Consider the following 6,277-nt stretch of genomic DNA (forward strand, 5'->3'; position numbering starts at 1 on the left):
GCCGCGCGGGTGGGGGGGGCGGGGGGGGGGGGGGGGGGGGGGGGGGTGCGGAATTCCCATTAAAGAAAGGAAAACAGAAGTGTGAATGAATGGGAAACATTGTGCAATGAACCCTATTAGCTTGGAGAGAAATTATCTACATTTCTTTATTATTACATTTGTTTAGAATGAATGAATGAGTGAATTTCCTAAGTATTTGGCATTTCTTGAGCATGCAGTTTGAGGAAGGAAAGCCATAGGTTAACATGTTAAGGGATTTGCCCATGGTAAATGTTTTTAAGGAAGCAGAGGAAAGAGTGAGCAGAGGCTGGCACATGGATGTCCACTCAGTCATTCACCAAGTATTTACTGAGCACCTATTATGCACAGCTCATTGCTCCAGCACTAAATGTACAGCAGTCAGCAAAACAGACAGAATCCACGTCCATATAAGCAATACTCTTGGGTATCTCCTACCCAGTTTTTAATGATCAACACCATTTTCAGCAACATAATTCCACAAGCATTCATCCAATGAAACAGGAATTCAGAGGTTTAAAAGAAAAATCTAGGACTTCCATCTAGTGGGAGGAGACAGATAAATAAAGCAGCTATTAAGTAGAGGTATGACAAAAGGTGCTAAGGGAACACACGGGGAGGGAAAACCAAGTGCTACTCCTGGTAAAAGGACCAGCTTCCAGGCAGGAGAGAGTAGCACACTTCAGAAACTTCAAGCAGGAAACAGAACACTTCTCTGTCCATGCAGAGGACATGCTCTAGGCTCAAACTGAGATCAGAAGTCCTTACACTGCCTACAGGGTCCCTAGGCCTCCACTACCCTGACCTCAGCTCTCACCTCCCTCCAGCCAACCCCCTACTGTTCTCTAAACACTTCAACACCCTCCTGCTTCAGGGCCTCAGCACCTGCTTTTCTCCCAGATCTAGAACTCTCTCACTCCCTTAAATGCGTCAAACCTCTGCTCAAAAGTCACCTTAACAGAGGGGAACACACATTGTAATATTACATGAAAATTAGCTTTCTAAATATTGAAAAGTAATGCTGCAAGTATTCATGGATTAATGCTCCTTACGAGATCTGGGATGACTTCAAAGTCTACTTGACTGAATTATTTCAGTCTATTGTTTTCCTTTTAAGTCCAAGTAAAAACAGAAGAAATGCTTTATCATTTGAGAATTTTTTAATTCTACATTTTTCTTAAAGAAACAAAACTTTACCTAGTTTTCTCTAAAACCACATTAAAAAATGTTAAGAGCTAAGTATCAGAATTCTCTAATGATGCTTTCTTTTATAAAAGCAATTTTAATAAATGAAAGCCAACTGTACAATAAGAAACTCAAAGAAACATCCTTTAAGTGCTACTGCCTTCATATTGAGATCATGACCAATGACCAAGCCAAAAAAAAAAAAAATTATTTAGCAATGTCTGTCATAAACTTCCTACACTGGTTCAAATACTACTGAAAGTAAGAATTAAGTCAAAAACATTAAAGGAGACCACTAGACATATAACAAACAGCTAAAATTTTAATAACTGACAATACTAAGTGTCAACAAGGGTGCAGAGCAACTGAAATTTTCTTACATTGCTTCAGATTAGAATGCAAAACAGTAGTCATTTTGGAAAACAGTTTGGCAGTTCAATATAAAGTTACCAATATTGATAAATATACACTGTTCATAGGACCCAGTAATCCCACTCCTAGGTACAACTCAAGAAAACTGAAAACATGTGTCGTACACACAGACCTGTACATAATTGTTTACAGCAGCTTTATTTATAATCATCCAAAACGGAGAAAAACTCAAATGTCTAACTCATGAACGGATGAACAAATTGAGGTACCTCAATATAATGGAATGCTACTCAATACAAAGGAACAAATTTAGTGGCGTGCTAGGGCTGACTGGTACGGCTTATGCAAGCCCACTGTTAATTTTCAGGAGTTTTGCAAGCTGATTTAGGTAGGTTAACACGGGCCATGATGAGAGTATACACACTGCAATAATTAGCAGATGCTATCAATCAGGGATTTTTTTTTTGGAGAGCAGGCTGTTACAATGTTTATCAGCATACCATTTAACAAACTACTGATACATGCAACAACTTAATGAATATCAAAAGTATTATGATATATATATGGAATCTAAAAGAAAAAATTGTTCTGAAGAACCTAGGGGCCGGACAGGAATAAAGACACAGACGTGGAGAGTGGACTTGAGGACATGGGGAGGGGGAGGGGTAGACTGGGAGGAGGAGGTGAGAGAGTGGCATGGACATGTATATACTACCAAATGTAGAATGGATGGCTGGTGGGAAGCAGCTGCATAGCACAGGGAGATCAGCTCAGTGCTTTGTGACCACCTAGAGGGGTGGGAGAGGGAGGGTGAGAGGGAGACGCAAGAGGGAAGGGATATAGGGATATGTGTATACGTATGGCTGATTCACTTTGTTATATAAAGCAGAAGCTAACACACCATTGTAGAGCAATTATACTCCAATAAAGATGTTGGGGAAAAAAAGAATTACGATAAATGAAAGAAGACACCAAAGACTACATACTGTACGATTTCATTTATGTGATATTCTAGAAAGACAACAAGGACGTTAATTTGATTAACAGTTGCCAAGGCCTGGAGGTAGAGGGAACGGATTCGCTACAGAGGGGCATAAGAAAACTTTTTGGAGTGATAGAAATGTTTCATATGTTGATTGTGGTGGTGATCAGCCAATTGCATACATCTGCCAAAACTTTTAACACATGTAAATTAAACCCAATAAATCTGACTACAAAAAAATTATAGAGTAGAAGTCATTTATCTCTTAATTCTTTTATGGATGACAAATGCATCACACATACAAAGAGGGAACTGGAACTTAGTGGAAATAGATAAATCACATAAATAGAAAAGATTAAAAATGTAAAAAAAAAAAAGTCAACTTGTAATCACAGGAAGTAAAAAAAAACAGGATCGGGATAATCCTGCCAAGAATAATGTAGAAATGGCCCTACTTTGAGTGTCATTCCAGACTAGTATCATTAAGAGAGGTTAGTATCACTAAGGTCTCAGAGTCAGTGGCTCAAAAATCCTGTTATATTTTGTGTTATGACAATGTCAGATCCACTTTTCAAATGTAACGAAACATCAATTACTAATTTTAACATCAAGCAAATGCTGTCATTGACTTAGAGCCAAGTGCAGCCTTGTTGTTAGGAGTGCTGGCTCTGGGTTTAGACAGTCTGGGCTCAAATGTTGGCCCGCCAGTGGCTATGACTTTGAACAAGCTTCTCTTGATATCTATTTCCCCATCTGTAAAATGGGATTAACATTTTCCTGAGGTTTCAATAAGAATGCATGAAAAATGACTTCTATGTGCTAAACTATCAATAACAAACATTTCTTATGCATAATTGGAAGTGAAACATATAAATTATCAAATCTAATCCTAAGAATTTTAATTTTCCTAACATAGGAGATTTATTCTTTAATTATATATCCAGTGGTTCATAATTCTTTGCGTAGCCAGATCTTTTTGAGAATGTGTTGACTCCATGGACCCTTTACCCAGAACAAAACGCAAATATATGCTACATTCATATGATTCCCAAGGATTCAAGGACCCTCTAAAGCTCACGCATGAAATTTAAAATGCCTGATGTAAACTCTTAAAATTACAAAGTTGAGCAGTGGATTTGAAGAATCGTCAAATATCGTCAACTAATATTGAAACAGCACACTGCCATTTACTTTTTTTAAAAAACTTTTCTTTTGCAAGTAAGACCAGAACATCATGTTTCTAATTCATATCTACTTTCTGCAGAAATTTTAAATTAGAAGCATAACATTTTTTACATGAATCAATTTCAACTCATTAAAAGACACTAGTAGTAGAAACCTATATTTCTACCAGCCAGAGAATGAATGGTTCATAGTGTAACATGCACCACTGATGCTCAAATATCATAGGAAGGGTTCCCAAGTCAGTCTAATGCAATATGTATTTTTAAATATCAAAAAAACTGATTCTTATGCTTAGCGTCCCATGTTAAAGTTTTATTTTTCTTTCAAGTGAGATTTATATTTTCCTAGACGTACACACTACTAGAACATCTAATTTATTTATTTTTTTAATCAAACATATTTTTGGTTCTGTTTTACGTTGTTTATTTGTTACCCCGTCTGATGGTGGAAACTGTTCCAAACCTGCTATCAAATAATTCCAACGTGGAAATATGCTGCTATCTCAAAGCAAAAGGTTTTGTTTTTCTTTAATTGTTTCGTTTTCATACTACAATAACCACTTGGCACTGACCAACTCATGCCCATCACTGAACAAAAAATAGTTTTTCCCATGCAGTAGCACCATTTTCCCACAGGAAACAACGATTTTTAAGGCACTGGAAGTCGAGGCAAGGGTTCACATACATAGTAAACATCCTTTCAATCGGTTTTATCTGATTCTTTCAGTGAAAGGAAAACCTAATACCGTAGACCTCGGAATTCAATGGTAAAAATCAATGAAACGCTGCACCTGAGGATCACACACTGGCCAGCTCTGCCGAATGGCTTTTGGTCGGAAAGGTCACATCTGCTGTTTAAATCCCACAGTAACCGTGAATGTTCGCGATGCCACCACATCCCCCGTACAAGAGAATAAAAGGGCAAACACACTCCGCGAGAGCATCTCTGGTCGCTTCCACAAACGAAGGTTTCCAGCACAGGGCGTGTGGGGGGGGGGGGGGGGAAGAGCAGGGCTCGGGAATAAGCCAGGAGAGGCCCGCAGTCGGCGGAGACAGCGCCCGAGGGATGGAGGCCTCGCTCGACAGCGCTCGGGGGCGGGGGGCTCTGGAACCCGAGACCCCGCGGGGTCTGGCTGAGGGAGCCGGACTGGACCCCGATTCCTGTATTGCCAGATTACGCCCCCACTGCTTACAGGAGGTAACGTCCAGCCCTCTCCTCCCCCACCCCCCGAACCACCCCAGCATCGCTCCCCACCGACCGCAGCCCTTGACCCCGACCCCGACCCATCCGCTACGGCGCCCTCTCCAGGCCGCGGTGGAGGACACAGGCCAGGCCGCCAGCCCTGGAGACGGCGGCGGTGGCTCTGGGGCAGCGCGGTCCCGGGGGAGGACGGCAGCTGGGCCGCGGCCTGTCCCCAGGGGCAGCGGGCGCAGGGCCGCGAGTGGGCAGCGCCTCCGCCCCTTACGAACAAAGCGGCCGCGGCGCGCCGGGCGTGGGAGGCGGCGGGCAGGGGGCACTCACCGGAGGGCGGGTGGGCGCGGGCTGGCCTGACCCGGAGCGGGACCTCAGCGGGCCGGGCTCCGCGCCGGGGGCGCGCTGGCGACGGGGAGGGGGCGGCGGGCGCGGCGTCCACGGTGGGGCCCGGGAGCCCCGCTGAGGGGGACGGGGCTTCGGGCCGGGATCGATGCTGCGGCCGCGGGGTGCGGGAGCCGGTCGGCCGAGGCGTGCAGCGGCGCTAGGCGGCCGGGGTAGCGACGCCGCCGCCTCTCCCTTCTCCTGCCCCGCTCCCTGCTCCCCCGCGTCCTCCTCCTCGCTGGGTCCCCGCCGCCGCCACCGCCTCAGCCTCGGCGCTTCTCGGGCTTCTCTTCTCCATCAAGGCCGGGCCGCCCCGCAGGGACCATCCCGGAAAGTGAGGGGCTGTTGCCGTTTCCCGCAGCTGTTGGTGGCCATCTTTAATCCTCCTCCTCCTCCTCCTCCTCCTCCTCCTGCTCCTGCTTTCTCCACCTCCCGCTGGCTGCCTGACTGACTGACTCTGGATCCTCCTCTTTCCCTTTCTGCTCCTCCTACTGAGCCGCCCGCAGAAATTGCAGCCGCTCTTCCTCTTAACCCTTCTGCCTTTCCTTCCTCTTTCCTTACTTCCTTCCCTTCCCTCTGCTTCCCGCTTTTACCCTTCTCTTACTAGCTGGCTTCGCCCCCTCTTGCAGGCAGCGGGCTCCGATTCTCTTAGCCTGAGTTTGGCCCCCCTTTTCACTCTTGTCCCTCTCTCCCTTCCCTTCCAAGAGGCACACACCCCAGCTTCCTTCCTTTCCCCCGTCCTGCTCTCAGCTGCTCTTGTTTCCCTCTCCCAACCCCTGCCCCTCTCCCGTGGTTCTCACCCTCCTCGGTCCCAATTAGTCAAAAGACTCAGCTAAGAAAGGACAGCTGGGTTCTGCTCTCCTTAACCCTACACCCATTTGCTGGATGCTGTCAGGCAGCGATGGAAGAACGGGAGGCTGCGTTAATTTTACACACGCTGGAGTACAAAAGGACTGCCCA

General features: G+C 45.5%; 1 protein-coding gene across 8 annotated transcripts in view; it reads right to left on the reverse strand.

Moving 5' to 3' along the window:
• The window catches only part of WDFY3 (WD repeat and FYVE domain containing 3), a 275,458-nt gene extending 270,114 nt beyond the window's left edge, over positions 1-5,344 (reverse strand). For 7 of the 8 annotated variants that reach the window (XM_028492000.2, XM_028492001.2, XM_028492003.2 and 4 more), the window contains exon 1: positions 5,264-5,343. The gene's annotated coding sequence lies outside the window, so the exon portion shown is untranslated. Of the gene's footprint in view, positions 1-5,263 lie in introns of all 8 variants that reach the window. The other variant, XM_055086060.1, reaches the window with a different exon arrangement.
• Between the last annotated feature and the right edge of the window lie 933 nt (positions 5,345-6,277).

Source organism: Physeter macrocephalus, chromosome 7 (assembly GCF_002837175.3).
Source record: "Physeter macrocephalus isolate SW-GA chromosome 7, ASM283717v5, whole genome shotgun sequence".
NCBI classification, from domain to species: Eukaryota; Metazoa; Chordata; class Mammalia; order Artiodactyla; family Physeteridae; genus Physeter; species Physeter macrocephalus.